We start from the raw sequence: 11,650 nt of genomic DNA, 5'->3' as shown, positions 1-11,650 counted from the left end.
TGAAACCAAGGTTATCGAACCAGTAGGAGATGAAAGCCACGTGAAGGTTGTTGGCGGAGGAGTGTAGTGCGGCGCAACACCAGGGATTCCGGCGCCAACGTGGAACCTGCACAACACAATCACAATAATTTGCCCCAACTTAACAGTGAGGTTGTCAATCTCACCGGCTTGCTGTAAACAAAGGATTAAACGTATGGTGTGGAGAATGATGTTTGCTTGTAAAAAACAACAGAGAACAGAGTTTGCAGTAGATTGTATTTCAGATGTAAAAGAATGGACCGGGGTCCACAGTTCACTAGTGGTGTCTCTCCAATAAGAAATAGCATGTTGGGTGAACAAATTACAGTTGGGCAATTGACAAATAAAGATGCATATACATATATCATGATGACTACTATGAGATTTAATCAGGGCATTACGACAAAGTACATAGACCGCTATCCAGCATGCATCTATGCCTAAAAAGTCCACCTTCGGGTTAGCATCCGCACCCCTTCCAGTATTAAGTTGTAAACAACAGACAATTGCATTAAGTATGGTGCGTAATGTAATCAACACAAATATCCTTAGACAAAGCATTGATGTTTTATCCCTAGTGGCAACAGCACATCCACAACCTTAGAACTTTCTGTCACTCGTCCCGGATTCAATGGAGGCATGAACCCACTATCGAGCATAAATACTCCCTCTTGGAGTTACAAGTATCAACTTGGCCAGAGCCTCTACTAGCAACGGAGAGCATGCAAGAACATAAACAACACATATATGATAGATTGATAATCAACTTGACATAGTATTCAATATTCATCTTATCCCAACAAACACAACATGTAGCATTACAAATAGATGATCTTGATCATGATAGGCAGCTCACAAGATCTAACATGATAGCACAATGAGGAGAAGACAACCATCTAGCTACTGCTATGGACCCATAGTCCAAGGATGAACTACTCACGCAGCAGTCCGGAGGCGGGCATGGTGATGTAGAGCCCTCCGGTGATGATTCCCCTCTCCGGCAGGGTGCCGGAGGCGATCTCCTGAATCCCCCGAGATGGGATTGGCGGCGGTGGCGTCTCTGGAACTTTTTCCGTATCGTGGCTCTCGGTAATAGGGTTTTCGCGACGGAGGGATTTTATAGGCGAAGGGGCAGCGCATGGGGGTGCCCGAGGGGCCCACACAGTAGGCCGGCGCGGGCCCCTCCTTGGCCGCGCCGCCCTATGGTGTGGCCACCTCGTGGCCCCACTTCGTATCTCCTTCGGTCTTCTGGAAGCTCCGTGGAAAAATAAGACCCTGGGCGTTCGTTTCGTCCAATTCCGAGAATATTTCCTGTGTATGATTTCTGAAACCAAAAACAGCACAAAACAGAAGCCGGCGCTTCGGCATCTCGTTAATAGGTTAGTGCCAGAAAATGCATATAAATGATGTAAAGTGTGTATAAAACATGTGAGTATTGTCATAAAACTAGCATGGAACATAAGAAATTATGGATACGTTTGAGACGTATCGGCCACATAACGAGGGTGGTTCCCCATTTGATTCCGGGCGGGATTACGCATTTACAGTATGCGGATGACACCTTAATTATGATCCAGGATGATGACACTCAGATTGCCAACCTTAAATTCTTGCTCATGTGCTTTGAGGATATGTCGGGTCTAAAACCCAACTACCACAAGTCCAAAGTAGTGGTCATGGGGTCCTCTACTAGCCGGAAACAACAAGTGGCCGACAGACTTAACTGCAAGCTAGGATCTTTCCCTTTCATCTACTTGGGCCTCCCCATCTCTGATAGGAAGCTCACGATGGAGCAATGGCTGTTCCTTGTCCGTAAGCTGGCTGGTAGGGTTGAACCCTGGTGGGGTAAGTTTATGTCCTCGGGAGGACGTCTTATCCTATCCAACACTTGTCTAGCCAGCCTGCCCCAATTTTCCATGGGCATGTTCTTACTACAAGATGGTATCCACGCTAAATTTGACTCCCATCGGGCAAGGTATTGTCATAAAACTATCATGGAACATCAGAAATTATAGATACGTTGGAGACGTATCAAGCATCCCCAAGCTTAGTTCCTACTCGCCCTCGAGTAGGTAAACGATAATAAGGATAATTTCTGAAGTGACATGCTATCATAATCTTGATCAGTACTATTGTAAAGCATATGAGATGAATGAAGTGATTCGAAGCAATGGTAAAGACAATGATTAAACAGCAGAATCATATAGCAAAGATTTTTCATGAATAGTACTTTCAAGACAAGCATCAATAAGACTTGCATAGGAGTTAACTCATAAAGCAATAAATTCTTAGTAGAAAGTTTTGAAGCAACACAAAGGAAGATATAAGTTTCAGCGATTGCTTTCAACTTCAACATGTATATCTCATGGATAATTGTCAACACAAAGTAATATGATGAATGCAAATAAGCAAGTATGTAGGAATCAATGCACACAGTTGACACAAGTGTTTGCTTCTAAGATAGAAAGAAGTAGGTAAATTGACTCAACATAAAGTAGAAGAAAGGCCCTTCGCAGAGGGAAGCATGGATTACTATTTTTGTGCTAGAGCTTTTATTTTGAAAACGTAGAAACAATTTTGTCAACGGTAGTAATAATTCATATGTGTTATGCATAAGACATCTTATAAGTTGCAAGCCTCATGCATAGAATACCAATAGTGCTCGCACCTTGTCCTAATTAGCTTGGATTTACATGGATTATCATTGCATAACATATGTTTCAACCAAGTGTCACAAAGGGATACCTCTATGCCGCCTGTACAAAGGTCCAAGAAGATAAATCGCATTTGATTTCTCATTTTTGATAGATCTCAACTAAGGACATCCATACCGGGACAACATAGAAAACAGATAATGGACTCCTCTTTAATGCATAAGCATTCAACAACAGATAATATTCTCATAAGAGATTGAGGATTAATGTCCAAACTGAAACTTCCACCATGATTCATGGCTTTAGTTAGCGGCCCAATGTTCTTCTCTAACAATATGCATACTCAAACCATTTGATCATGATAAATCGCCCTTACTTCAGACAAGATGAACATGCATAGCAACTCACATGATATTCAACAAAGGTGTAATAGTTGATGGTGTCCCCAGAAACATGGTTACCGCTCAACAAGCAACTTATAAGAAATAAGATACATAGCAACATATTCGATACCACAATATTTTTTAAGCTATTTTCCCATGAGCTATGTACACTAGTAGGAAAACCCTTATAGGCAAAGCTTAGTTCTGTGGCGCACCGTTTTGAATGCGCCACAGAAACTTATTTTGTGGCGCACCATGCTAGGTGCGCCACAGAAATAGCTTAATTTTGTGGCGCACTGCTGAACATTGCACCACAAAAATTGTATGGGGCCCACATCCTGCCACCACCAATTATTAGTGTAGGTATTTCTGTGGCGCACAAGGCTTGCTGCGCCACAGAAATAACTCTTTCTGTGGCGCACGTGCTTCGGTGCGCCACAGAAGTAGTTGATTCTGTGGCGCACTTGCTCCGGTGCGCCACAGAATTATGGTAACTTATATCATCTCGCCCGTGCCCTCCCCCGCCTGTTCACCTCTCCCCTCCCCTCTCCCCTCCCCTCTCCCCTCTCCCCTCTCCTCGATCCGCCGCGCACCGCCATGGTCGTCGCCATCGCCGTCGCCGCCGCCTTCCTCCGCGAGGGCCGCATGCCGCCACGGTCCTCCCATCCCCGCCACCTGCAGCACAAGCTGCCGCTACGGCGAGGAGGGGCCGCCGTGAGGAGGGGCCGCCGTCGCGTGAAGGTGGAGGAGCCGCCGCGTCCTCCTCCTCCTCCACCGCTGCCGTCGTCGTCAACCTCCTCCTCCACCCCTGTCGTCGGTGAACTCTCTCCCTCCCCTCCCCTCCCCTCCCTCTTCCTCTCCTGCGCGAGCACAAAGTGCTCGACGAAATGCTTGTGTGCTGCTCTGGTTGTGCTGTCGTTGTTGTTGCTTGTGCTAGCTGCCGTTGCTGTTGATGTGCTACTGGATGCAATCTATCTATCTATCCTAGCTTGATGTCATTGTTGCTGCAGCTAGATGCATGCTCTGGTTGTGCTGCTGTTGCTGTTGATGTACTGGCTGCTGTTGCTGTTGATCTATCTATCCTAGCTTGTTGTCATTGTTGCTGCAGCTAGATGCATGCTCTTGCGGCTTCTCACCATTCTCGGTGAACTATACTCGTTGCTATTGCTTGTGTGTCCATGCTCTAAATGGTCAAATGATCATCATGTGCTAGTGATTTACTTACTGGCTCATTGCTCATGGTTGATGTACCTCAGTAGTGGTTCTGGATGCATTGCTGCTGTTGCTCTGGATGCATTGCTGATGTTGCTCTAGATGCATTACCCCTAATTGTTATTGATGAACCATGTGATGGTAATGATTCAATTTAATTCAATGATGTTAATTTGATTTCCATCCTTTGTTGGAAATAAATCCATGTCTGAACCTGTACAAGGTAATGAAGACTTGCTCACTTGGTATTGCTTGCTAGTTGGACATTTGGTTGGTTTTGATGCTACTGGTTCATTTAAATGCATTAAATGTTACTATGGTATGCTACTGTGGTATCCTTGTGAAGAAAATGATGGATTCTTGTGAGCTTATGGTATGCTACTATGCTACTGTGGTATCCTTGTGAAAATTTACTTGATGGATTGTTGTGAGCTTATGGTATGCTACTATGCTTACTGATCATGTGCATATAGTTCATATAGTTCCCTAAAAAGAAAGAAGCTCCCTGGCCAGATGCTTGATGTCTTGGCTTAGCCAATGATGCAAAGGCTGAGGCAAAAACTTGGATAAGAACGAGATACTAAAATAGAGATATTCACATTAGGGAATCATGTAAATGAATGCCATCTGTGGTATCCTTTGAACAAAATGGGAAGTTTCGATGGTTTAAAAGACTAGGTGATGCTAGGTTATTAAGTTGGTCTGTCAAGGTTGGTTTTATCTGGTTAACTTGGATAGGCTATGTGTTCTTGCTTACTTATGCATATCCATCTCTACTGGATTGACTAGCTCGGGCTTGGCCTCTCTCTTGCAGACATCACTTGGTTACTACCAAGTGATGAATAATCCCTTATGGTACCTCAGACTTTGTTTTGAACTCAAGCTGAGTAATGATAAATTTCTATTTCTTGTTGGCTTTGATGAAAATAGAGATATCCACAGTAGGGGATCATGTAAATGAATGCCACTATGGTATCCTTTGAAGAAAAAGGACTGTTTCTGATGGTTTTAAAAGGATAGGTGGTGCTAGGTGATTCAGTTGGCTACCAAGACTTGTCTCATCTGGTTAGCTGGGATATGCTATGTGTTGTTGCTTGTTTAGGCATATCTATCACTTACTGGGATTTACTGGTTCTTGATTGGCCTCTCTTTTGCCAGCATCACTTGGTCTATATACCAAGTGATGAATAATCCCTTTGGAGCATCTTCTCCATGCATTCTATGTGTGTTTGAGCATCTTGAATTATGTCACCATGGTTGCTGGTTTGTTGGTGTTTTTGTACTTGCCGATGATTAGATGGTTGGTCGATCACTCGTACACTCGGGGGTGGAGCAAGTGAGCCTGGTATGATGGCACAAGTATCAATATTTTGTGCATCCTACCTGGCCTCGCTTACTCCATCCCTGGATGTTAACATTTGTTTCGCCCAACAAAGTATGAGGCATTCCATTTAGTTCATACTAGCTACTTCTTAATTGCATTGGCCTTTCTTCCATTTAGTGCCGATGATTAAATTGTTTGGTCACTTGTACACTCTGGGGTGGGGCCGGTGAGCTCGGTGCGATGGCACAAATATCAATCTCTTGTGCATCCTACCCGGCCTCACCGACCCCATCCCGGAATGTTAATATTTCTTTCGACCAACAAAGTATGAGGCATATGATATCTAGTTGAGATACCACTTGGCTCTTTCTTCCATTTTAGTGCCGATGATTAGAATGTTTGGTCACCTATACGCCGCAATATACTTTGTAGACGGGTCCCCCCTTTCCCCGGCCACCGTTCCGTGAACGGGTCTTTGACGAGACAACAACGCCGACCTGCCTCTCCGGCGCATCACCACTTTTCTTCTCTCGTCGTCCAGTACGTGAACGAGTCCTTAATGCAAAGACGGTGCTAGCCTCCCTAGCATCATGCCGACCCCGTTGCCGCGTTTCGGGCCGTGTCTCACGCGCCCTGCACTCTTCGCCTTTTTGCCGGTGAACGAATAGACCAATGGTTGGAATAAGGAAGCCGATGACGGCCGATCGCAATTTAATCTTGCGACCGGCCGTCATCGGTTTCCTTATTCCAACGATCGGTCTATTGGTTCACCGGGCAAAAGGCGAGCAGGCGGCGCGGGCACGGCCTCGAAGCGCGGCAACACGGCCCGGCATAATGCTGGGCAAGCCGGCACGGTCTTTGCATCAAGGACTCGTTCAGCTGGACGGCGAGGGACTGCCGTGGTTCTGCGCCGGAGAGGCAGATCGGCGTCGTTGTGTCGTCAAGCACCCGTTCACGGAACGGCGGCCGGGAAAGGGGGCCCTTCTGCAAAGTATACTCGCGGTGTATACTGCAACTATGGTTTCGACCATAGTATTTGTGTTGACCAACAATGTATGAGGCACTTATTCCATTTTGTCATTCCATTTGCTTTGAGATTTTCAAAATGCCGATGATTAAAATGTTTGGTCAACGTACACTCAGGGGCGGCGTAAGTGAGCCTGGTAAGATAGCACAAATATCAATCTCTTGTGCATCGGACTTGGTCTCACTTACGCCGTCCCTGAATGTTAATATTTGTGTTGACCAACAATGTATGAGGCATTTATTCCATTTCTCTTGTGCATCGGACTTGTTGGTCTCACTTTCTTCCATTTTCATCATAGTAGGAACTGGATGAAGGACCCCGATGCAAGCGAGCCTGGTGGGTAGAGATGAGGGAGCAAAGGAGGAACCGGATGAAGACTACTTTGTATCTCGAAATTGCGAATTTTGTATGAATTAAGAGTTGTATGCAAAACATTTGACACTTGCCACTATATATGTATCTCGATCGGGCTCTAAGTAATGTGATGATGATGTCTATGTTATATCTGTGCAATGTACATGATATTTATATTATATCCGAATGTTGCTGTATATAACTCTGTATATCCGTATATTGCTTGTCTATAAACTGCATGTGTATAGCAGGCAGCACAAAATCGTGTATAATACAAGCAAATTCTGTGGCGCACTGAAAACCAATTCTGTGGCGCACGCTTTTCTGTGGTGCACCTAAGAACACGTGCGCCACAGAAACCTTAATTCTGTGGCGCATGGGCAGGTGCGCCACAGAAACCTTATTTTTGGTGCGCCACTGATGAGGCTTTTCCTACTAGTGGTATTGCAAAGACAAGGAATGAAATTTTAAAGGTATCACTCAAGTAATTTACTTTTGAATGGCAGAGAAATACCACATAGTAGGTAGGTATGATGGACACAAATGGCATAGGTTTTGGCTCAAGGATTTGGATGCACGAGAAGTATTTCCTCTCAGTACAGGGTTTTGGCTAGCAAGGTTGTTTGAAGCAAACACAAGTATGAACCGGTACAGCAAAACTTACATAGGAACATATTGCAAGCATTATAAGACTCTACACTGTCTTCCTTGTTGTTCGAACACTTCACCAGAAAATATCTAGACTTTAGAGAGACCAATCATGCAAACCAAATTTCAACAAGCTCTATGGTAGTTCTTCATTAATAGGCGCAAAGTACATGATACAAGAGCTTAAACATGATCTATTTGAGCACAACAATTGCCAAGTATCAAATTATTCAAGACAATATACCAATTACCACATGAAGCATTTTCTGTTTCCAACCAAATAACAATGAACGAAGCAGTTTCAACCTTCGCCATGAACATTAAAAGTAACGCTAAGAACACCAGTGTTCATATGAAACAGCGGAGCGTGTCTTTCTCCCACACAAAGAATGCTAGGATCCGAGTTTATTCAAACAAAAACAAAAATAAAAGCAAACAGACGCTCTAAGTAAAGCACATAAGATGTGACGGAATAAAAATATAGTTTCACTAGAGGTGACCTGATAAGTTGTCGATGAACAAGGGGATGCCTTGGGCATCCCCAAGCTTAGATGCTTGAGTCTTCTTGAAATATGCAGGGATGAACCACGGGGGCATCCCCAAGCTTAGACTTTTCACTCTTCTTGATCATATTGTATCATCCTCCTCTCTTGATCCTTGAAAACTTCCTCCACACCAAACTCAAAACAAACTCATTAGAGGGTTAGTGCATAATCAAAAATTCACATATTCAGAGGTGACATAATCATTCTTTACACTTCTGGACATTGCCCAAAGCTACTGAAAGTAAATGGAACAAAGAAATCCATTCAACATAGCAAAAGAGGCAATGCGAAATAAAAGGCAGAATCTGTCAAAACAGAACAGTCCGTAAAGACGAATTTTTTAGAGGCACTTAACAGGCTCAGATGAAAAAGCTCAAACTAATGAAAGTTGCGTACATATCTGAGGATCACGCATGTAAATAGGCAGATTTTTTTGATTCTGCTACAGAGAGATCTACTCAAATTCGTGACAGGAAGAAATCTGTTTCTCCGCAGCAATCCAAATCTAGTATCAACTTTACTATTAAAGACTTTACTTGGCACAACAATGCAATAAAGTAAAGATAAGGAGAGGTTGCTACAGTAGTAACAACTTCCAAGACTCAACAAAACAGTAATAAAAACATACATGGGTTATCTCCCAAGAAGTGCTTTTCTTTAACGCCTTTCAGCTAGGCGCAGAAAGTGTGAATCAAGTATTATCGAGAGATGAAGCATTAACATTCTTACCAGGGGAGTTGGGAGTTTTCTCAACAATGCATTGTATCTTGTCTATGTAGGTAACTCCTCTTTCGTTGCTCCTAGGCTAACTATCCTCATCAAACAAATTTTCAGGAACAAGCCAATCATAGTTATTTTCTAGAGATTCATGCATCCCTATGAGTTTATGAGGTATTGGTACTTTAATCTCCCCCTCACCATTGACGTTATTAGTGTACTGTAATCTATCCATGTCCATTTTTTCAAGTGTTTTTGCAAAATCGGTATAAAAGCCAAGCCTCTTATGCTTAATAAAAACTTTTCTAGCTTCTTTAGCTATATCACCAAATTCTCTAAGAAGGACCTCTAAAACAAAAACTCTCTTTTCTCCCCTTTCCATATCAGAGGGTGTAAGAAACATATGTTGAATTATAGGATTAAGATTAACGAATCTAGTTTCCAACATGTGTACTAAAGAGGCAGTAGCACTTTCATAAGTAGGAACAACTTTTACCAAGTGTCTATCTTCAAAATCTTCAACCATACTAACATGGGTGAATTTTTTTCTATATTATCTCTTCCAATGATAGACCCTTGCCCTACCGGTATATCTTTCAGAGTGAACTTAGGATGAAACATGATGAAATAAACAAAAGGTAAATAAAGTAAATGCAAGTAACTAATTTTTTTGTGTTTTTGATATAGAGAAAGCAAACAAGACAAATGAAATAAAGTAAAACAACTAATTTTTGTGTGTTTTTGATATAAAGAAAGCAAACAAAAAATAAAATAAAATAAAGTAAAGCAAGACAATAACAAAGTAAAGAGATTGGATGTGAGAGACTCCCCTTGCAGCGTGTCTTGATCTCCCCGGCAACGGCAGCAGAAAAAGAGCTTGATAACGCGTGAAGCACACGTCCGTTGGGAACCCCAAGAGGAAGGTGTGATGCGTACAGCAGCAAGTTTTCCCTCAGTATGAAACCAAGGTTATCGAACCAGTAGGAGATGAAGGCCACGTGAAGGTTGTTGGCGGTGGAGTGTAGTGCGGCGCAACACCAGGGATTCCGGCGCCAACGTGGAACCTGCACAACACAATCACAATACTTTGCCCCAACTTAACAGTGAGGTTGTCAATCTCACCGGCTTGCTGTAAACAAAGGATTAAACGTATGGTGTGGAGAATGATGTTTGCTTGTAGAAAACAACAGAGAACAGAGTTTGCAGTAGATTGTATTTCAGATGTAAAAGAATGGACCGGGGTCCAGAGTTCACTAGTGGTGTCTCTCCAATAAGAAATAGCATGTTGGGTGAACAAATTACAGTTGGGCAATTGACAAATAGAGATGCATATACATATATCATGATGACTACTATGAGATTTAATCAGGGCATTACGACAAAGTACATAGACCGCTATCCAGCATGCATCTATGCCTAAAAAGTCCACCTTCGGGTTAGCATCCGCACCCCTTCCGGTATTAAGTTGCAAACAACAGACAATTGCATTAAGTATGGTGCGTAATGTAATCAACACAAATATCCTTAGACAAAGCATTGATATTTTATCCCTAGTGGCAATAGCACATCCACAACCTTAGAACTTTCTGTCACTGTCCCAGATTCAATGGAGGCATGAACCCACTATCGAGCATAAATACTCCCTCTTGGAGTTACAAGTATCAACTTGGCCAGAGCCTCTACTAGCAACGGAGAGCATGCAAGAACATAAACAACACATATATGATAGATTGATAATCAACTTGACATAGTATTCAATATTCATCGGATCCCAACAAACACAACATGTAGCATTACAAATAGATGATCTTGATCATGATAGGCAGCTCACAAGATCTAACATGATAGCACAATGAGGAGAAGACAACCATCTAGCTACTGCTATGGACCCATAGTCCAAGGATGAACTACTCACGCATCAGTCCGGAGGCGGGCATGGTGATGTAGAGCCCTCCGGTGATGATTCCCCTCTCCGGCAGGGTGCCGGAGGCGATCTCCTGAATCCCCCGAGATGGGATTGGCGGTGGCGGCGTCTCTGGAACTTTTTCCGTATCGTGGCTCTCGGTAATAGGGTTTTCGCGACGGAGGGATTTTATAGGCGAAGGGGCAGCGCAGGGGGGTGCCCGAGGGGCCCACACAGTAGGCCGGCGCGGGCCCCTCCTTGGCCGCGCCGCCCTATGGTGTGGCCACCTCGTGGCCCCACTTCGTATCTCCTTCGGTCTTCTGGAAGCTCCGTGGAAAAATAAGACCCTGGGCGTTCGTTTCGTCCAATTCCGAGAATATTTCCTGTGTAGGATTTCTGAAACCAAAAAACAGCACAAAACAGGAAATGGCGCTTCGGCATCTCGTTAGTAGGTTAGTGCCGGAAAATGCATATAAATGATGTAAAGTGTGTATAAAACATGTGAGTATTGTCATAAAACTAGCATGGAACATAAGAAATTATGGATACGTTTGAGACGTATCAGCCACATAGCAGGGGTGGTTCCCCATTTGATTCCGGGCGGGATTACGCATTTACAGTATGCGGATGACACCTTAATTATGATCCAGGATGATGACACTCAGAATGCCAACCTTAAATTCTTGCTCATGTGCTTTGAGGATATGTCGGGTCTAAAAATCAACTACCACAAGTCCGAAGTAGTGGTCATGGGGTCCTCTACTAGCCGGAAACAACAAGTGGCCGACAGACTTAACTGCAAGCTAGGATCTTTCGCTTTCATCTACTTGGGCCTCCCCATCTCTAATAGGAAGCTCGCGATGGA

Source organism: Lolium rigidum, chromosome 1 (genome assembly GCF_022539505.1).
Source record: "Lolium rigidum isolate FL_2022 chromosome 1, APGP_CSIRO_Lrig_0.1, whole genome shotgun sequence".
NCBI lineage: Eukaryota > Viridiplantae > Streptophyta > Magnoliopsida > Poales > Poaceae > Lolium > Lolium rigidum.
This window is presented reverse-complemented; position numbering follows the sequence as displayed.